Genomic DNA, 24,184 nt, shown 5'->3' with positions numbered 1-24,184 from the left:
CAATTTCTTTCTTTCAACCCTTTTAGTATTGTGGCATATTTGCTCAAAGCCAGCAGAGACAACCGTTGCTAGGGAACGGCTCTGGAAAAAAACGCTTGTTGTGAGGCAACAGCTTCATAACATGCAACAATTGAGTAACTGAGAAGCGGTGTTCTCGACACGATCCATGCTGGTAGCTACGTGATGCAACAATAGAACAACTGTTGGGAGAAGTGTTTCCTATGCAGTCCATGTTGAGATCATATATATATGTAGTCTGCAGGCAGTCAGTTGACAGTTGCAGAAGCTGGTAGTTGAGGCTAGGGACAGTTCAGGAAACCAGAGGATGGGGAGCGTCCACCATTGGAAACCGCTACAAAGCAGCTCAGTGAAGATGGTGGCTGAGAACACTAGTCCGTGTGTGATAGTGATTTGTAAAGTGTAGTCACGAGTTGTGTGTTGCAGAGCCCAATAAATCTCATTACCAATGCAAACCCCATCTATAGTCACTCTATTACATGATAGTCTTGTGATTACAATAATCTCACATTGCTGATAATCAAGTGAACTTTGTAGATGGAACTGTTCAACTAAATACAGAGTGCTGTTCACTAACTGATTTCAAGAAATTTTGTACTAGAAAGTGAAGTGCAAGAAATTGTTATGGATACAAATTCAGTTTTAAAATTTAACATGTATATTAATGACATATTGCACTAGTATCCAGACTCTGAGGAATTGGTGAATAATGGCAAAGACTCAGGTGATTGATGTTTTTTATCACTAATGGCAAAAGTGTTAAACAGGAAATTCAACTACAAAATTTGTATGATATTTAAATGTACTTCATCTCCAAATTTAATTTTCTAATTATTTAAATTTTTGGAACTAGAGTAAAAAATAAATACAGATTAGTAAAGCAGGCAAGGATGATGGACACTGTAAATTTATGAAGTTTTGAAGAGGATTTATACATAACAGCAGCAAGAACAATAATTATGAGGAGGTTGATGATGAGGATGATAGTAACAATAATAGTGAAACTGTAGTATATAAAATGAGAGAAGATATGCAAAGATAAAAAATAATCTGTAATATAGGGATTGAAATGTGTTACCTTCTTAATATTTTAATTCAGGCCACCATAAATTCTGTTCATATTTTCCTACATATTTCTTAATTAACAATTCATTCCCTTCAATTCTGCTACTTCATCTGTAAATACATGTTAATATGAAATACTGGCAACTTTTTCATAACTCTTTGAAACATTACGTTAATTTAAACAATATTTTAAAATTCAGCTCATACCTCCTAGAAAACACTACATATCCATTACAAATGTGGTGTGGATAAATGCAATTTGTTGGAAAAGACACAGGATTTGAATGTAATATCTGATAATACCATACACAGTGAAACCTCCATTTAAGGTTTTATGGGGGAGCAGGGTGTATGGACAGTAGTAAACTAAGAAAAACTTAAAAACACAAAATTTAACATTGAAGTTACAGACTTGAGGTCACTGAAATTGCAGTTCGCAAGTTTCTCATTTCAAAGTTGAACTGTTGAAGGGTGGCTGGAAAGATTTCTTTCTACTCATGATGTAACAAATAAGAATTAATGACAATAGAAGAGTTCACTTCAGATTGATTTATCTAATTCATATGATGGAAATGGTTAAGATTATATGCAGCATATGGACACATTATGAAGCAAGAAGAAAAGTCACAACAGAATATTAAAAAAAATAATATTCTTGGAGGACATCACACTTTTTCTAACAAATGTTAATTTTAACAAAATCACAATTTATACCACAACTCCTTTTTTATAACGTCTTTTATTTGAATTACTGATGATGTCTCCCATTTGTATTAAAGAAATTATCCCACTGTTTGACACTTTCTTTTACTGCATAGAATAAGATCAGAGAAACAGCGAATGAATCACTATAGAGGTGTGTTTCCATTCTAAAACAACCTTTTCCTTGTAGGAAATGATAAAGTGTTCAATATCTGGAGAAAGTGGGATAATTCCTGTGTATGAAACTAAATGTCGAAGGCAGCAATGCAGTTATTCTGCTTTCAGCGTCCATTGGAATTGTCAGGTATTTTCTCATTGCTGTTAACTTACAATATTAACTGATACTGTGATTTCTAAGACTTATTTCCTCTACTGTTGACACTTGTATTTTGGATTTCAAGAATTTTTCTTTACTAGATTATTAAAAACACAAGAAATCTCAGTCACAGTTGCTGCTCTCTGAGCCAGGGTTCAGACATATGACCTCTTGAATAACAAGGATGTTAATCAATACACTGTGATGATCAGTACCCATTATTTGGGGTACCACAATATGAAAATTACAGGCTTTCAAAAAGCACCTGCCTACTCTTGCTTCCTTTGCTGTCACCTATTTGACTTCTGATTACTGACAGATTTCATACCTCCCTGACTAGACATATGAGATATTGGCATGGCCATAATTATTTCTAAAGCTGAAGATATACATCACTTTATCAGAAACTGCAATTTAAATGTTCTTAGCTTCCATGAGAATGCTATTTGCATTATCAGTGAAAGTTAGATAACCAACTATTTGGCCTAATATATGAAAGCAACAAGATAAATATAAGCATGGACTTAACAGAGCAAATAAGTAAAAAGTTTCAGAGAAACTTAATATGTTGCTAGTGTATCATCCATTACAATACATCAGGACTACACATTTGTTGTCATACTATTGATGTTAAGTGTTTAAGTAAACAAAAATGTTCTGAAAATACTTGTGCACCCACTGCTACTAGGTTTCTCCACCAGTGGAAGTAACGGTGTCTACACCAAATTTATTAATGTCTGCATGTTACCATTAAGTGTAACAAATTTATTTTGTTTAAATGTCCCTGATAAAACTAGTTTATTTCAATAGAATATGTATAAATCAGCAACTTAGAAAAAAACGGAAAATGGTGTCTTAAATTTGCTAATCATTCTACATTCTATTTTAATTAAAAAACACAACATTCCCTGTATAAAACCTCCAATAAACGCTTATTTACACCTAAACTAGGTTTTTAATGAATTTTAAAATCAAGTACATTTTGTAATAAGGATAGAACAACTAAAGATGAGTGGTGTAATAGCTCTTTTAAAATGTCTGTAGGTATGATACCTGAGAGAAGTGTAGTTCCACAAGTTTTGTCCTTTCTTTTATGTAGCCAACATTTTCTTGGTACCAGAAGATAACAATAAAGACTTTGTCATTCTGTAAAATATATTTGTAAATGGTGTTGTATATACAAATGGTAACATTAAAAGATACACTAATTAAAATATAAGAATATAAATTCATGATTAATAAAATTATAGAAATGTTTTCCAAATTATTTTCTATATATGTCACTGAATATCCCTTTCATATTGAAATATTAGTGAATGCCTTCCCAGTATGTAAATGTCATCTGTATATTCTTATGCAATGTTTTCTTCCTCTCACAGTCTCCAATCTGCTTTGACAGAGCATCTAGTCCACTCACTCTCACTTGCTATTGCAGAAAAAAAAGGCACTTTTAATGAGACAATAACATATTGGAGGGTGATAATGACAATGAACTGTTTCTCTTCTTGGCCATCAGCTCCATGATTGTTCAGATTCTATACTAGTGAAGCATTCAGGTAGTCTGAGACAATATCAGTCAGATCATGTGTTTGGAGTTGTGTCAGAATAAAAATTCCAGCTCCAGTAATCCAGTTGATGAAAGTTTCAAGAACTGCGCCAAAATGTATAATGGAAACTTTACATTGGCAGGTCATACCTCAGAAAGTTATCAAGAAACGATGTTTCTGTTAAACTGTGGGCATTCACACTTTACCCAAGTCTTCTTGCAACTAATTTGTGATCATTTCAAAATTCTGTGTCAGAATTATTTCCCCACCCATCAAATCAGTTAGCCACTGTCCATCCCTTTGGCCATTTATGTCCCACAAGTTAGGATACTCCTTTTCAGTTCCTTCACATACTGACAAACTACTTTAAGTACTTCTGTCTTTCTTAATCCATAGTAACTTATTTCTGTGGCAATATAATCTATCAGCTTGATTCCTCATCTGTTGACTTCCCATACTGCACATTTACTACTGTAGAACTGCTCATTGCTACTTCCCTTGTGATCATCAAGATGTTTCTGGTTGTGCATGCAACATTAAAATGTTTCCCTGCTTTATGCACAGCTTCAATAGCCAAAGAAATACATGGTATGGATATTGGCGGCTGCTTGCATGGATCTTTACTTCTAGGCAAATGAAAATATGGACTTCTATTCCCTTTAACTTTGCATACATTTTGCTAATGAAACAAACAGAAAAGCTTTTTAATAGCTCTGGCCATCTGTTTATTAATTGCAAACAGTTAACAACAGAAAAGCTGCATTTACTATAAGAAGCTTAAATTACTCAATCTTGTTTCACATTCATACCTTGAGACATGGCACAAGGCTTGACGGAATGGCATATCAATTTCAGGACTGCCTTAATATTTGTTGTTATTAATAAATAACCTTGTCAACAGTACATTAAAATCCTTTTAACTACAAAGGAAGTTGAAAACACTTCAATTTTTAATAACTTCTCTTTGCTTTCCAGCCAAAAATTCTGAATTCTTGAAGAGATGCTCACAAATAGTTCTATTACAATGCATTAATGCCACCTGCCACTGTTTGGTATGCTGGAAATCCTACAAAACTGTAATATCAGTCTAAGAATTGTGGAACAAAAATTGTATTAAGTGTTGCACAGATTCAAAGCTTTCTGTCATCTTGTGTACAAGTATCATCTAATGAGCGGCCCAAAGCACAATGCCTAATATGGCCACATGACTTGTTTTAAAAACTGGATTTACACATTCCGACTTCACATCTGTTTAAAAGTGTCCAGAGGTGCAGTGGATGCTGTTCTATTCAAACAAACAAAAATCCATCCCACGATACAAAGGTCTCCCATAGGCAAAAAGAATATGAGAATAAATATGAAATGAAATGTGAATTTGTCATCCTTCCTTTAAGAGCCCATACAACACAAATATTTAAAGACAAGCATTGTGCTGATATATCTCCCATATCAAGTATAAAACCAACAAGCAAGGATATGTTACTGCTCACAATTTCATGTGCAAATAGGTTGACATAGATTCTTAAGTACTATGTTCTAAATGAATCCTACTTACTATATGCAAATTACTTACTCAAAAACTGCAATTCTGTACCTCTTTTGCAAAAGAAAAGGATATCAAAGGAATTAAAAAAATACAACACTAAAATATGAATATTGTATACTTAATTGTCAACACTATGGAATACAGCATTTACTTACATAAAATATCTGTACATAAAAAATTCAGTAATCTTACAGCTTCTGTTTCACTGTGGATTGGCAGGCATTTCTTGAGTTTCAAACTGAGTGACATGCAACTACTTCAGCTTTCCAAAGAATTAGGTCAGTATTCACCTGTACAATATGGCATCCCAGGATGCCTTCATACTGTGAAATAAAATTGCAATGATTACAGTTTTGATTCAAAGAAAGCAGTTCCAAATAAATTCACTACAGAACAAATATCTACATTATTACATCCCTAAATTACAATCTAAGAAATAAAGTGTCTGAAAATTACTATTCATAATTAAAATTCAACTTCATATTCAGAATGATAAACTGTAACCACATTATGACACTTTGCAAGACATTCCCAGATTTATATATGTGGATGGCTTTCATTCAGAAGTAACTACATTCTCCCAACAATCTGCCACACAAATATCAAAACTGCTTTTGGAATAATGAATAAAATATATCATTCATTACTTCCAAACTGGATATGTTTCTTTATAATGATCAAGATGAGGAAAGTGAAATATTTCGTTCTGGACAATGTTTTCCATGGATAAACGTGAAACAAAAGGAAACATAGAAGACGATGATCCTCTTGCTAGACAGCAATAAAATCACTATCTCAGCACTGAAGATGATCAAATGCACAATACAAGTAATCGTGAAAGTCATCCTGAGATAGTAGTGAAGTGCTGAATCCATTCTTGGAATGTTTCATTGCACACTGCATGATAGCCAGTCCATATTTCATTCTTGTGACAGACTGATGTACTCCATTAAAGAGTACATGTTCCTCATTTGCACATACAGGTCATTCGAGGAGTCACAGAGGGCATTACAGAATGAGCATACTGCATTCTGAAATCGGCGAAAAAATTAGAGAACAATACACCTCAATAAATAGCAAGCAAGGGGCTGGAATCTGTTCCATCAGATGTTACAGGATCTAATGGAGTGGCTGCTGGCCTTACTTTCCATATTATCACATATGCTTCCTCATGAAATAAAATTACAATACACTAGATAACAATGCTGAATTACACCCTTATTGTGTTAGTGGTTCAGGAGTCACTAGCAATGGACAAGGAAAGCGGTATGCAGCTTTGTTCATGATTTAAACAATAGTGAAACACCTTGGGTTTCTAGATATCACATGGTTTACAGATCAAGGATGGTTTCACCTCAGTAAACATATGAATTAACAAAAAAACACTCTTGTGGGGATCACAAAATCCACAAGCAATCTATATTCATGAAAACTAGCTGTTGATCCAGTTTCCTACACACACACACACACACACACAATTGGTCTTACTTTCTTTAACTGCACTGTGAACATAAACACTTACCTCAAAATTTTAAATGCATTTGTAAACCACTTGACAGATGAGGATCAAATTACTGCCTGCTTCCGCAGCAAGATGGACAAGATTAAACTTAGGCTTTCTGGGTTATGAGACTATGTAGTCCTGCACGTAGATGCTGCCCTGAAACGTGACTATCAACCTACATGGCTACAATGCCACACTGCAAAAGGCATCACTCAAGAGTCAGTGCAATGAAAACCTCAATATATATATATATATATATATATATATATATATATATATGTGTGTCAGAAAATTTCACATATGAAATGCAAGAACAAGGGAAACTGAAAGCTTTCCTGGAGATCAGGTTACCTAAAAAAAAAAAACAAAAAAAAACAAAAAAAAAACCTCTAGCAAACACGGTCCCCACATTTAACACCACATTTCTCCCTGTGGGGCACACGTCTGCATGATAAAGCCTTGAACCACTGAACTCTAAGAGAACATTTGTCAGCAGACAGCAGTCATTCATGTCAAAATGTTGCAGAGTCTGTCAATTTTGAGCAATGAATCCATCTGTACATGGACATCAGGGACAACTACTTTCTGCACCTTATACAATGGGTTGCAATTCCTCAATGACCTAAAACTTTTCACCATCGATGCACAAATAGTGGTTTTACTACTGAAAGTCTGGTGCCTTAGTGGGAGGATCATCCCATTTTTGACGCAGTTTGCATCTGTATTACACTGTATATCACTATTAACTTTATTTAAGTGACACCAATTTAAGAAGCATATTGTGTTATCACTTCAATCATCCCCCACACGCCCAAAAAAAGAGATTCTCTGAAAAACTTCTAATTAAATTTGAACGCAAAATGAAATAATAACTACTTTCTTAAAATATGTCTACTCCTTACCTTACATTCCCTGAATGTAATAAATACAGTTTTAAAATGGTAGGCTATGTGAAATTCACACAGGATTACACTAAATACTAACCACATTAAAACAAAGGGGCCAAAACCTATGTTTAACCAACTGTAACCACTGCAAGTGAAAAGTAACAGGGCAATTTTCATTAAAATAGAACTGCTTCATGTCATACTCCAATGTGATATGTGGACTATGCTGATCCTGGTAGCACATGCTGGTGTTCTGGAATTATTAAATAGGAAAGAGAAACAATTAAGATATTTCACTCAATATCATGACTAACAGCAATTTCAAAATTCAAGTGAACATGTATTAAATGCACCAATCTGGAATACTTCATACAAATTCAATTCTCTTCTTTATAAAATACACTCCAAACCAAATTTATTAAGACCGTCATCCTGCATTTCTTCAGAAGGAAGTAAACTATCTTTATACTAACTTCCGCACACCACTAAATTCATAATTCACTTATGATGTACTCCATAAAAACATTTTTTATACAGCTGTAGGAGAGAGGAAATCTCAATGACATGCAGAGCTCTCATATTCTCCTGCATCAGCAATTCCTTCCACACAACTTAAGTCACTGCAGGCAACAAACTATAGATAGAAGTAATCCTATTTCTCAAATAGGACACAATAAACAAAAACTAATATAAACCCATGGTATCAATGAAGATTATTGTCTTCATGGATGTGATATTGTGTAGTTTGGTAGACTGGTGAAAATATTTCAAAGGAATCTGCTCATTCAATCTTCAGGGTAAAACACTCTTCAGCTCTAAAGATCAAGAGAGTAGATTTCACCAAAGTGCACATGTCACACCCCAGAAAACAGTAATCTTCAAAGTTACTGCTGCGAGAATCCAAAATCTCCCATTCCTTTGCCAATATCACATGTTGATGTAACACCCCGTTAAAGGCCGAGCCACAGCTCAAGCGGTTAGTTGCTGGTTTCCCACCGTGTTGGCCTGGGTTCCAGCCCGGGTCTGCTCATGTGAAATTTGTGGACAAAGTGGCGCTGGGGCAGATTTTCTCTGAGTACTTCGGTTTCCCTTGCCAATCTTCATTCCAGCAATTGCTCCACAGTCACCATCGTCTATCATCTGGGGCTCGTACAACAGGCCAGTAGTGGCCGAAGTACCAAGTGGACTCAGTCTCATACCTCATTACATGAAAACAAGTTTTAAAATGTAATATTGGTGTGTTTTTGTTGGTCGTGAGATTTGAGTATCAAATGGAAATGCAGAAAATCTGTTTCATATAGACAAGTCCTTAAGAGTGATCATGCCTAAAGTGCAAAAAAAAATGTATAACACGTAATTACTACCATCAATCAATTTCCAATAAGACTGAAATAAGCCCCCTTCATATTTATGGAAATATTTCTCCTCATGATGCTACAACACTGTCATATTTCGAAATATGAACAGAGATTTCAACACAGCAATACATTCTTGTAAGAAGTGCTGTGAAATGAACACCCAACCTCTTCCTCAGTATTGTTTGGAAAACTGATTTCTGCAAATCAATTTCTTTCAGATGAAGTACTGTTCACCTCCATTAAATTACAACACAAAACTTTCACCACTGTCCTTCAGTCTTCAAATAAAGTATTAAATTAGTATATAAACACACATACAAAAAATTGGCTAATCTTTATTAAAGTACTCAGAATTCTAATGTGGGAACCACACAAAATTCTTGCACAACACAAATAAAAAATCATTGCACTTCACAACTGTAAAGCATGTTGAGAAACATGAAAATGGATCAACATATTCAAACACAACCAAATCCTTTAACATAATCATCAGAGTATGTCATGATTAGCTATGCCTAAAACATCAGGAATTCGTTTAAAAATGAGTATTCGTGAACAATCCTAAATATACCAAAACAAGCATACAAGATACATGGTAAAAAATATAAAAAATTATAGCCAATTTCACAACAATATGGCATGTCCAGTCTTTTTTACTTTTCATTGCTATACTGAAACACTGTGTATCACAAAGGAAAAGCGACCAATTTGGGTCAGTGTGTAATTACAAAAATACCAAAACAGCAATCAACCAAAGACTATCCATACAGATCCTAGCTGAATACAGAACGAAAATTAGGCCTTCATAGATACTTCAAGGACTATCACATTGTGTATGATATATGATTTATTATGAATAGGACATACCTTGTTAAAATTTATCAGTCTGACTCTACACTTAAAACCTTCATTACTTAAATCCATACTTTTGAAAATTTAACACAAATTATAAAATGAAAACTGCTGTAGAAAATAATGCATTGTTTTTAGAAACGTATTCTGCATCACAGTCACATTATGTAGATCTTGATTATTATAGTCTTTCATTGTGATGAAAATATAAAACCAACTAAAATTATCTTCTACAGCACTCTTTCCCCACAAAGCTCCATTTGCATATATATAATGTTTACATTATCAGAATGGTAGGATCTGTGAAAGAAACTAATGAGAATATTTCTCCATATTATTACTAAAAGCATGCCAGTATTTGCAGGATAGGAAGTTCTTGTAAATCCTCGTTCTTTTGTTCAAATCCTAAAACATAAATAAAACACCTGCAATAGCCTGTAAAGTTACTTTAGCACAACTTTCATGAACCACTTCTGTAGTACACAAATGTTAACATAAACTGTAATCACTTTCTGATTAGAAAGACAATTTTGAGGTTGGAGGGGAGATACACAAATTGTTTTCACATAGTTTAACATCAAGGTAATGGCATAGAGTACAGCAATCTCAAGACATCTGGTAGTTTAAGAAGAATTATGTTTAACATTGAATAAACGATGTGTGCAGTAAAAAGTTATCCAATCAAGAAAGAAAAGTAGTTAAATTATAAATGATTTTCGTGTCCNGGGGGGGGGGGGGGGGAGGGCAAATGCCCACAAATATTGTAACCACGAATAACCTGAATTAATGCACACTAATTCTCGATGTTTAATATCACTCTGATGGATAAGGTGAGGTTATGTACAACTAAGAGCACTCCCACATTTATATGCAGCAGCTTCTGTATTCTTTTGGTGCACCAAACAGTTGAGAGGTTTCACCTGAAGTTCATAATGTTCATGACAGACACAAGGATATATCCAGAAAATCCTAATGTAATTAACACACCACACCCATGTCAGAAGAAAATATATGCAGCTAAGGGAGGATCTTAAGAACACTGATTTAGATTTTCTGAAAAACTATTTAAGAAAACCACCACAACTGTGTGTGAGTGAGTGGCTGAATGCCATTACTGATACAGAAGGCCTCTGATTCAGAGTGGCATAAACACTGATTTTGGGTAAAACAATGACCACAGTAAACTCGTATTTCTCATGTAAATGATATTAAATTCAAAATACATAATGTTCCTCTTTATGTGAGGAATTAATGATCTCATCTGTATCTCTTTTTGGAGGAGCTAGTAAGTACCTATACCAACACGTGCAAGAGAAGTACATTATGTTACAGTGTGTGAAAGGGAGGTAGCTAATGGTACAAATGGTCTGTTTGTCCAATAAGTGTGCACATGGAATGTAACTAAAAAATTTTTCAGTTAGCAAATCAAGCTAAATAAATGGTACATCCCTCAGACCCTCAGATTTAGTACTGTTTTATGAACCTTACATGAGACTGAAAAGTCATACTAAAATCATGAGCAAAACTGTGAGCAAATGTGGTATTACAAATATTATCAATCCACTTCAATAAAATCCTGTGAACAATTTACTCTTGTTAACAAAACATAACCCTCTTAATTGTCACACATCACTCAGTAAAACAAATTAAATATATCTGTAGATTGAAAGTAATACCTTCATTTCACATTCCTTATGAGAGATTTAGTTTAATCTGTTTTTCACAGCTTAAGGTATACTGCCATTAGAATGATATACGAGGCCTAATGGAATAGTGTATCAGCGGTAAAGAATGATTTTTCAAAAGTATTGGCTATTCAATGCTCTACACTCTGTGAGTGCTCAAGCAACTGAAGTGTGTTAACACTCCTCTTTTAGCTAATGGGACAGTTTGTTAGGTTATGCGCTCCCTCCTCCCCTCATACCCATACTGTATCATGCCTCTTAAAACCCTGCCTGCACTCACAAATGGCTAGCACAACCCTGAAGGAAATGGCTGATAACACCTGTGATGGGATGACTTGAGGTGGCAGTGATGCATTATCTGATTGCCTCTCTTGCCAGTATATTCAGTAGCAGTGAACTGCAAAAATAACACATTTCATTCTATCTTCAAAGTGTTCACAAGGCTAACATCTTTAACATGATTGCTCTGACACTGTACAACATGCACGTAGAGAATAATATGGGCTCTAGCCACATGGGTCCAAGATTCCTCCCCCCTGAAATATGAAAATGCTTATGCATCACTACTGTAATATACAAAAGAACACTTCATAAATTAAATTGACACATATAACATGCTGTGTAAGCATTTCAGCTCTGAATTACCAAAAAATTTCACTGTGTGAAGAATAAAATAAATATATCATTCACCAGAATGATAGCTGAAATTTTACAAACCCAACAGATCAAGTTTTAGGGTGCTGATGACAACACATAAAATAAAAGTGCATACATATGCACTTTTCATGTGAAGTTCATATGAAATATTATTCACAAATACTTTAGGTTGATTGACAACTGGAGTAGCAGTTCCATAAACTAATCAATTAATAAGGAGACTGAAACAAAGAAAGATAATTCTCAAATCTTTGAATGCAGAAAGAAATGTCACAAATTTTAATTGCAATAATGTGACACTTTACTTAATTTCTCTTCATTTTCCATTCCTTATGGCTGAACTTTGTGATGCTTTTTCCATTTCCTCCTATAGCTAGAACTTTATGAGAATGGAAACCAAGATTAAAGAAAATGAAGTATCATGAATAATTTTTTAATGCTAGTGGGGTGGGACTAAGTCCCTTGTACTGAGGCCACTTCTGGCCCATTGAACCAGCCCCAGATGGTAGGCGAGGGTGATTGTGGAGCAATTGGTGGAATGAAGATTGGCATGGGTAACCAAAGTACTCAGAGAAAACCTGCCCCAGTGCCACTTTGTCCACCACAAATCCCACTTGACCAGACCTGGGATCAAACCCGGGCCGCCGCGGTGGGAAGCCAGCAACTAACCGCTTGAGCTATGGTGCAGCCAAAATCCCTACTTACTTCAAGTTAAAGAGAGAAATTGCATGTTGCATAGGATGGCAGCAGAAAAGCTGAAGGTCGGAATCCCATTACATTATAGGTTAGGGTTGGCCTGCAGCGTCTATGAATTGTTTCTTACATGCGGCGGAGCAAGAAAACGTGATTTGATTTAAAGGCCTGTATGAGAGGAGACCTATGGGTCTACCATGAATAATAACATAATACATAAAGCAAATATTCAACTACCAAAAGTAATTCAAGGTTTGGTTTCATGTATTGAGACACAGTTATCAATTTTAACTCTCTGCAATCCAATATGAAACATAAGTCAACTTTGACACCTATCATCAGAGCATAGAAATAACCACAGTGTTTAAATATACTGAACTCATATGAAAGTATATGGTGAATCACACTGACCCAAATAAACTGAAACTGTTTTTATATAATAGTGGGATAACACCTGAAGTGATAAATAACTGCACTTACTGTTATATAAATGCAATGAATGTACATATTTCACCCCTGATCGCTGGACAAAGAGATTATATTATATTATTATGCAACCACATTTGAAAAACAGAATCTGATTAAATACAGATTAAACTCTTGAGTAATAACTGAAACAAATCTGAAAGAACTGACTTGAAATGGGGGGGGGGGACCTAGTCTTAACTGCTGTGAAGGCAAAGGGTTTTCCATAGTTCACATGTAAATGCCATATGTTGAAACTTTTCCACAGGTCTTAAGTATCTGTATGAATGCAGTTTTTATTTTCGTGCTTTCCTTCTCCAGCCAAAATTTCTAATAACTATCTCAGGTGCAAACTGATATGCTTAATCTTAGTCAACTTCGTGATATGAAGACCAAACTCAAATTCTGCTGAAGAGAATCTGGAAAGTTCTACATAGAATCATTGAACACATAACAATGCAATTTGTATCAGGAACAGATTATTTCCATTCTCTCACACTGAAATGTGCACTCTACAGAATGACAATACAATAATGTTGCTTCACTGAGTATATGTATATAGGGAAACAGGGTTAAAATATACTACTAAGAGTGTCTTACGAATTTGTCTAAAAATGTGGCTGCATTGTGACTCTAAATCCATCAAGTTTTGTGATTATCTTCAAAAGAATATTATTAAACAATATTGCAAACACCTATATTTTCTCTTTCATAACTGTACAACAACATAGTGTGAAAGAAGAGAATGCTGCCTTTATACAATGAGAAACTGGACAATCCAAACGTACACCTCTAGAGAAAGAAATTGCAACAGGAACTGTCTTTGTTTACCAAGTGTTTAAAATGGCTTCAAAGTGCTCTAAACACACAGACGACTCTCACGATAAGCCTGCCTAAGTACTGTTACTATCATAAGTACTACAATGAATAAGATCAAAAAGTTGGTGACTATGACATATTAATACAGTTACCGACTTTATGGACATTATCCATTGTCCTGTTTCTATTTAAAACAATGCTTTGGAGACTGCATTCTGTCTCCATCCTCAGAAAAAAGCATACTAAGAGGGGCCCAATCAATATAGCTACTTCAGATATAGTGACTAGTTCTAGTGATTGGGCCCAACTGAGCAGGCCTTTTACCTGAGGACAGAAGTAGAGTCCAGTCTCCAAAATGTTTTATATGAAAATGTGATGATGGCTAATATCCAAAAAAGTCAACACTTGTACTACAAAGAAATTTACAATATAAGGTACTAGAGTAAAATTTATGCCTAAATGAAAATATATGGATATATTTAATAACTTATAAAAATTGAAGTAATTATTTACGTTTAAAGATTTTGAAATATTCTTTTGGGCATCCTTTAAACGTTTACTTTGTTGGGAATCATGGGATGTGGGAGTAATAATACTTTCAGAATTTACAATTGATTTCTCTGTTGGGAAGTTAATTTGTAAACTTAGAAATAATAGTATATTATATTTGGTATGGATGCATGATGAAACTGGAAACTTCTCATTACAAAATCAACATACTTTATATCTTCATACATACCACAGGAGCAGAAGCAGCTTTATACAGTGCACCAAATTACAGCCACTGTCAGTTATAATAGCACCATACTATGGTTTCTCCTTGGTTACTGATATAATATATCCAACATATCTGGACATATTAAACATTTCTGCAGTTTTTAAAACCTTTCCATAGCATAAACTGCAGATGCTAATATTCTATCTTTAATTTGTTTACATTATTGCTACAACTGGTCATATAGATGTGATAAAAAAGTCTGCTTCTCTATCAAGCATAATATGTTTTGCACATTTCATGTTAACTTTTAAGAGTACAGGGAGAAGAGTAATACTGATCAATACAAATTTCTCTAAAATACTAAGATCATTTCATAAATAAACCTCTAAAAATTCATAAATACATCTTTAGAAAGAATGTTCATACTGTAGTCAGTTTTAGCTGAGAAATGACATTATAATAAACTGACATGTGCAACACTCAGTTCCCGGTATAATTTTCTTCCAATAGAGAAATACTTTGTAGAAAAGGATGGAATGTTTTGTTTACAGAAACAAACACGCTTGTGTTACACAAGATGTATGTACAATTATGCAGAACATTCATACAATACAAATGAGGACAAAACTTGTCTCAGAAGTGTGCTAACTCTATAAGGTGAAGGAAAAAAGGAAGCTGTTCTGAAGGTTTCATAATCACACTTGCAAAAAACTAAAGAAAACTGTGACTGTAATTTAGCTTTAGTCAGACACAGCTATTTATTACCTCTATTAGGAAGTGCATACACTGGCAAGTTTCATACAATATAGATTCTTCTAATTGCAAACAATTTTCACAATTGGTAGGCTGTGAAAAGTAAAATACAGTTTTAAACTGTGACTACATAATCAGATGTGTGAAGCCAAACTACAATCACAGCTTTCCTTATCAAGAAGCAGCTCCCTTGCAACACAGCATATCACCATTCTCAAATCTTATTAATATGTATGTATCATTAATATTAACACTGGAATGTATGTGGTAATAATGGTAGTAGTTAGTTTCTTTAAAAACATTCAAATAAAATACTGAACATTGTAATACTGAGTGGGTTGTTTCTTTCGTAGCTCTACACACACAGCTTTATATAATCTGCCATTTTCCATATTAGAACAGTTCAGGGAAATATCCATAGCATAACCTACAATATATATGAACTGTTTAAGCAAAAGTATGCAAATATTTCACATTCATTCATTTTGAGGAAATCTTCTACCACTTCCAATTTAAATATATGCAGATCCCTGCATTGATGTTTCTTCTGTTGCTCCTGCTACTATCTGTAAAAGTGCTATAGTCAGCTGTCAGAATTCATATCAGTTTAAAGAACTGAAGCTGCACTCCAGAACTTTTTGTACTACACTTATTTCAAGACAAAAGATATAAAATGAGATGACTCATATTTTCTAATCAACGTTCTTATATTCTCCAATTTTTCCCTTCATCTTATTTTTGAAAATAAAATAAAAAACAAGAACACCTTCCCGTCTGCATATCCACTCTTAACGCCTGAAACTGAAATAGTGGAGCCAAAACAGACGTCTGCTGCTCGGAACGGGCCGACAAACACACTCCAACAGCTATTGGACATGCTGTTTTCTACATGGTCCGTGTCATGTGAAATACCGAATATGCAGTGAAAGGAAAGTTTGAACTTATTTCATCCAAAAACTTTATTTATTAGCCCTGTATTAATATGCAATGAACAACATACTCTCTCTTTAAATTAGGACAGCATGAACGCTTCGGAAATGTGGCCAAAAATTTAGCAGCCTAACCAACTCCATAGAGATGACTTCTTCTTGAGATACTATTGCTCTCATATATTCAAGAAATTTCCCTCCAGCTGTTCCCTAACCTGAGCCAAAGTAATCCAGTCTGCACAATTCAATCATATTTCTTTAATATTTAGCTTAGTATCCTCCTCTCATCTACCTGTAACTTCTGAGCGGTGCCTTCCCTTTGGGTTTTCTTGCAACCTGAATGCACTTGAATTCTTCAATGTGTGCTACATGCCCTGCCCACCTCATCCTACATTTTATCATCCTAATAATATATGGAGAAGAGTACAAATTATAAAGGTTATCATTATGCAATTTTCTCCAGCCTGTTACTTCCTCCCTCTTAGGTTCATATATTCTCCTAAACAAACAGTTCTCCAACACCTTCATAGTATGCCCCTTCTTTAATGTATGTCAAACATGCACAGCAAATAGGTATAATTACAGTTTCATACATCCTAATACTGACGTTTTTACACAACAGATGAGATGACAAAAGATTTAACATGTTTTAATTTTACCCTCTATTGGCCTTACCACAGCTTCTATTTCTCTTTATGCATGTCCCCCCGCCACTCAAATAAATAACAGCATATGCCAGAATTTGCTGTGATCCACTCAACCTAACCCTACCCCCCACTGTCTTGGACTTTTAACTGATAGCATATTCTAAAACGATGGCAATAAAGCATCTAAACATTGTTTACAGAATGTAATCCCCCAATGATCTCATGTGTATACTGAATTTAACGAAAACGTTTTACCATATTTCTCTCCTGAATAAATCACAGATCTTCTTGAAGACTTTTCAGTGTCTAATACACTATCCCTCTGCATTCCCTCCTCCAATCTCAGAATCTGACAAAAACAGGCTATATGATTAGTAGTTAAAACTAGTACGTCAAAATTCATACTAATGATAACCAGAATTTCTGTATACATAATCAATTAATCTTGAGGGAAGATGCCGCAAAATTCTGTATGCCACTGATAAAAGGGACATACCCATAATTACTAGTCTACTGGCAGCCTTCAATCCAAATTATTAAAACAAACCATATAGGGCAGTCTCACACAAAGGTGCGGTCATTCATTAGCATATATATGGTGACATGAGCAGTGCAATTCATTCAGATTATGATACTAGAAGTACCCATTCTTGGACTACGCAATTAATATTAGGTACAGGGGAAGGGCACAAATTATATACTGAAGCACCTTATTAGCTGACCATGAAATATGAGCCTGAAAATAAGTTTCATATGGAAAACAGTATCATGAAAACTTAATTCATTCTTTTAAACACATTTAGATATGAAAATACCAAGCTAAGGCACAAACCACAACTATTAATCAGGGGAAAATGAACTCTAGAAACAAACTCTGAACAAACTGTCTGAATTTTAAATCAAACTGAATACATTTCACTATATTTCCAGTTATGCAGTTCTCCAAGTGAATTATAGCTGTTGCCCATATAACAAATAGCTGTCATGTTGCCTTACACAGAATATGATTCATGAAACAGTGAGAAAGCTGCCATTTTAATTTAATATGGTGTATGACATTAGTAGAACAGTGTGCTACTATTTACATAAATAAGCTGAATCCTGCAAGTTGAATGTACATCAGTAAGTTGTGCCATGGATACCACTACATACCAACCACTGAAAAAGCATGTCTGTATACATTTTACAAACACAAGTTTCACTGACTTGTGGGAACATGTTTCTTAAAGTTTACACAGTTCACAAATGTTGTGATCATATTCTGAAAGGAAATAAACATTCTCACATAGAAAGAAGAAAAAAATCGTTATATTTTACAATTACAATAGTACAATAGTATCAGCTGTTAGCTGGCGACACATGCCTGTGCTCCTCAAGCAAGATAAAACTGACTTTATATTCCTGCAAACAACCTCCAGTGTGATTTGTATTAAGTTCGAATGCTACAGCTTAAAATTCTGTTGTAACATTAATGTTTAAGTGCTACACAAACAGGGGCCATAAAGACTAAAATTACTGATGAGTGATCATGTATACCAACACAGAAAAAAAGCAAGTTTTATTATATTTTACAGTCAAAGACCTCATTCAGTAATATTATAACACAGCAACTAATATATACCATTCATAGAAGAATGAATAAAACTGCAAGAAACATCATTCACAAAGTACTAGCAGTACACAACTTTGGAGATATCTTTTAGCTAATGTTCCCAATTTACAATGTAAGACACTGCAGAAATCATACTGAAGTCCACGTGAAACAAACAACTGTAATGTTTCAATCAATTATGTAATCTGTTACACGTGCCCAAACCACTGTAAGATATATTTTCTTCTCGGTCCAAAATATAATACTCACTAATCTGTATATATGTATGTTTTAAAATACAGGAAACATTAATGATTTATTGTGTATTATTGGAAGTAAAAAATTTGTATCAACTGTGTATTGAAACCATTGTAATCCTAATTTCAGGCTCAGTCACTGATGTCCGCTGCACCTCACTTTCAGTTAACATCAATTCCAGTTTACAATTACTTTTCCATATAAAGCCCTTTGAAATCAATTTTTACTTAATGAAATTACCATAAAAAATGTAACTGATGTAAGCCTTCCTTCCTGAAAACTAATAGAGCTCTCCTAACCCTTCAGCATGTCCACAGAAGTGTATTTCCTGCTTCTTATAAAGGAAACCCATTCTAAATGCATGCCACAGCACCTTAGGATGTGGGAAACATTTCCAACTTCAATATTCTGGATTTATGGGAGCCATATATTACTTCTTCATAATTTGTTGGAATCTAATGAGGAACAAACAACCTGTCCATGAAAGGCTTCAGCATTCTCAACCACAGTAATGGAAAGAAGACACATTATTCTCACAGCATTACAAGCAAGGCATAATTACTTTCACATAAAACTGAAGAAACTTAGTAGGTATACAGCTACAAAAAACCTGCCTATACCAAACACTACTCATATTCAATATGAAATTACCTAGTTTCTAAAACTTGAGTGGAGATTAAGGTTCATATCTGCCACCCTAAAAACTGTCATTAGCCTATGGTCAACCACACTTATGATCTTACAGTTTTGTCTCTGTATACACTGATCATGGGCTAAAATATTTTTCTTGCTGTGTCCATGTTTTCAAATCAACTTCAATGAGAGGTATTTGTCAAATGTATTTATGTGATGTGAAAACCGTGGGAGATCAAAATGAAATATCGTTCCTTGTAAAATAAAGAGATTATTCTATACATCTTTAGTTATTAAGATGGTGGCTTCTGTTTCCCTAGTCAGAGACTCCTGTTCTTAAGGCACAAGGTATGTTCAGGCCCTTCCTCATCACAGGCACTGTAACTGCAGTTACATGGAACTTCTAGAGAGCTCAGTGACACCAGAAAATGAAAAGCACCATGTCCTCAAAAACGTGGTCTGAAAGAACAAAGTCTATATACTTGTAATTACCGACCTTCTTACTCTTAAGAAGACAAAACAGAACGATTAAAACTGTTTTGATTGATAATTTTTATGACTTCATGCAGTCGTTAGTTGAAAGGATCCAGAAAGCTAAAGCCTAAAACTGAGGTGGTTTATACCCCACCTCTGGTTTTGACGCTACATGTCCATCTTATTTCGGGTGCAAGGTGTGCAATTTTAGTGACGAGAAATATCCAATGTAAAGTGGCCCACAAGGTCTCCCATCTTACACCTTGCAATTTTTCCATGTGGGATACATCAAAGACAGCGATTACAACAAGAAGCCTACTAGTGTTTTGCCAAAGGAAAAACACATTCATGTGGAATTTGCAAATTTAAATACAAATAAAAAACTTTGTGCAGCAATCTGTGAATCATCAGTGCACTGAACATGATGGACAACAATTTGAACAATTTCTGCAGCTCCTCATTGTAACTTTCTGCTGGTGTTTTGTTGTAAATCAAGTAGTTTTTCCTTGCAACATAAGCATAATTTTGGTGAGGTGACTTTCAAGACAACTGTATATATATGTCACCTACAGAACATGATTATAACCTACCATCAAATTTGAATACTTCCACACCAAATTTAATGATACCACTGGTATGTTTTGGGAGAGTGGGTACACTAAATGGGTAAGGTAGATGAAAAGATGGTCACATAACGGGTATAACTGAGAAGTATGTTCCACTCTCAACCTATCAACACTAAAATGCCTCCTAATATGAACACAATAGCTTAGTGAAATTATAAAATAAGCAGGCAAAATAATCAGAACTCTTGTAAAATGATGAAGCACCATCAATTTTATATCAAGAATAATGAACTTTTGTTCTCAGCTTTCATAAACATATTAATTTCAAGAAAAAATATCACACGTAACTACTAAATATAATAAACCATTTTAGGCCTGAATGGTGTTTCAATTATGTATCTTATATGTAAATTTGACAGTAGGGTATTAAATTTTAGGGTTGCGTCCACAAATTAAAGAGGGATCAGTCAGTATAGTGACTAGCTACAAGCCAGATGACTGAGGGTCGGAGTTTAAGTCCTGGTAAGGGAAAGATTTTTCTCTTCTCTACATCATCTTGACCAGTTCTGGGGCCTAACCAGCCTCCTATCCAGTGGGTACCAGGGATTATTTTGCCAGGGGTAAAGTGGCTGAGGCATGAAGCTGACCACTCACCTCCAAATAGTTCTGAGGTCAAAAATACATGGATCTATACGTCCACTCCCCCATATGCCTTCATGGCATAGTGCTTAATTAGTCAAACACAGGGGCTTTTTACCTTTACAGAGGGAGCGGGCTGACGTAAGATAGGCCATATTTAAAAAGCATGTGAATTGACTGATGCCTCAAACTCACACAACAAATCCCTATGCTCTATTAATGAGACACAGTACGAAGCTTAAATTCACATCCATCTTGAAGTCTTGTTTAATTACTTCCTTAACTGAAAGCACTGCTGCCTACAGAAGGTACTTAAAATTAATATTTGCCTTGGTATACATTACACTTTCCTTATCCAGCAACCAGTAATGTTAATTAACAAATTCTGAAGAGCATATGCTGCATATTGTCACCCAAATTCTTTCAAAAGAGCAGTGTTCATGCATTACTTTGTAATAATGCACAATTAAATTTCATTCTAAATGAAATATGATTCAACTGAAATGTAACCAGTTATAGAAATGTGAAATAAATTCTACAAGCAAAAGAAACAAAATACGCACTGTATATACAAATCACACATAAGGAACAATGTTCTTGATCTTCAAAGCATAACACCAGGATAATACTGAAAATATAAATGACAGAATCTCCTATCCATCAATGTTTTTGCAGAACTGACATGTGATTGGAGAACCATGTATCATACATAATGGAAACCTTCATGAAGTTTGGGATATAATTTCTTTTGAACTGAATCCATTTCAATTCTAGCAGACACACTATAATTCTGAGAAAAGGTACTGTTTTAAATTGAAATGAAATCTGAGTAGGATGTTTTATCATGTAACTAATGAGACTCTCTATTTCAATTTAAAACACTATTAAGATGCACATTTCTGAAAACACAGAAAATAATAATTTGCAAGTCCATATCTTTTGAAATCACAAAAGTGGAATACTGCAGTAACTGTGATATTTCTTTGTTTTTGCATACTTCAACATAGTGTCATTCAGAAATACAGCAATAACAAAATCTGTAATCCAGCTTTCTCAAACTAATGCACATTCAGTGGTTCTACTAACTCCCCATCCACTTTCATTTCCTAATGTTTATAATCATCATCATCAATTTATGTTATTTCCGTGTTATTTGGAATAAGTGGGATTTTTTTGTAATTTTGCTGCCTGCTACAATAGTAGAGTTTTATACACATTACACAAATAATTTGCAACTGCATGGTCTGAATTCAGTCTATCATGCTGGACCTTTACCTGCTTCTTCTATCACTGATGTTTTCATTTTTAATTTGGTCATATTTACAGTGGTCAGCAATTTAATGCAGTGAGAGAAGACAGAGCTATCAGATGAAAACATATCGCTCCCACATTATTTGAAGCCCTAAAATGAATAGATATTAAAGAAACAGTTTAAAACAAGTGCTGATGTCAACTCTGTAAGTTTATTATAAAACAAACCTTGATGTAAGAATGTGTAATTTCCTGTACATCTACACCCCGACATGGTTTCATCTTCTGCAGAGATTTCCCTGCCTAAAGCAAACATCTCTCTCATCTACCAATGCAAAGTACAGGGTTAGCCTAAAAGAAATAGTTTAAATGACTAATGTTCGTGAAAATTACATGCGCAGCCCAAAAAAGCTGACAACACATGCAAGTTTAGAACTTCAAGTTCCACAAAAGACTGTGTGGATATCTTGCATAAACGTTTATGAATGTTCCCTTACCGGTTGCAATTATTGCAGAACCTCACTGAAAACAACAAAATCCCCCATCACTCATTCTGCATGGACATGCAGCAACAGAATGAAGGAAGTAATGATTTCTCCCCTCCCTACAAGCGTGAATAATCTTAAACAACGCATCACAGTAGCTGCTGCAACTGTTGATATGGGCATGCTGAGAACTGTTTGGGAAGGACTAGAAGATCACACTGATATTTGTCATGTTACAAAAGGGTCACATATAGAACACTTGTATCTTACCCATGTAAACTTCGAAAGTGTACATTTCTTTTAGGCTAACCCTGTATTTTAAATGGGGGGTTTTCATTTATTATTGAACAGGAAAATAACCCTGAAAGTGTGCAGCATAGTACCTGGTAAGCAGCCTCCGTAGTCTAGGGGTAACGTTCCCATCTCATGACTCAAGGTACGCGGGTTCAAACCCAGCGGAGGTCTTGGAATTTTTAAGGGCGGAAAAATTCAGGGAACAACTCCTCCGGGAGGGATTTTAAGCCGTGGGTCCCATGTCGTAGATTTACGGCACGTAAAAGAACCTCATGTCTCTAGGAGACCTCTGAGCTAAATTTGGAAAAAGTTTCCCGCCCAAAGTAGTTTCCAATGCCTCCGGTAGATGGGGAAATATTAAGTATCACTGCCAGAGGAGGGGGGACCTCTCTGACAGAAAGGGACTAACTATTAGATACCACTGCCAGTAGAAGGTTGGAACCTCGCTGGCAGAAAGGGGCTAATAGCGAGCACCAGTACCGGTAGGGTATGGAGACAGTAGAAATTAAAAGGGGGACGCACAATGGACCAATAACTGGTCTAAGTGCATGGGGAAACCCACCACCTCTATATACTCAATACTCAATTGTACCTGGTAGGAGAGGATTACATATGCCTAATGAACTGTAGTTATTTAATAGTGAAAGCACTTGATGCCACCAGAAGAATTCATATGAGAAGTACAAAGCTTGTCCAGTGCAACAGGCAGAAAGATTACAACAATTACACGGTCTACACTTGGTGTTCTAAAATTATGCAAGAATACTTCATAAATTACAATAAAAAATAAGGAAGCTACAGTAAGTGACCTTTCAGGAATTAACTGAACCAC

The 24,184-nt window shown here is 35.0% G+C and overlaps 1 protein-coding gene across 1 annotated transcript in view; it reads left to right on the top strand.

Moving 5' to 3' along the window:
- LOC111872064 (arrestin domain-containing protein 2) overlaps positions 1 to 3,358 on the top strand; it is a 29,273-nt gene extending 25,915 nt beyond the window's left edge. Inside the window, exon 10 of the transcript XR_002844165.2 lies at positions 27 to 3,358. The gene's annotated coding sequence lies outside the window, so the exon portion shown is untranslated. The remainder of the gene's footprint in view (positions 1 to 26) is intronic.
- The last annotated feature ends 20,826 nt before the right edge of the window (positions 3,359 to 24,184 follow it).

Source organism: Cryptotermes secundus, unplaced genomic scaffold, assembly GCF_002891405.2.
Source record: "Cryptotermes secundus unplaced genomic scaffold, Csec_1.0 scaffold162, whole genome shotgun sequence".
Taxonomy (NCBI): Eukaryota; Metazoa; Arthropoda; class Insecta; order Blattodea; family Kalotermitidae; genus Cryptotermes; species Cryptotermes secundus.
This window is presented reverse-complemented; position numbering and strand designations above follow the sequence as displayed.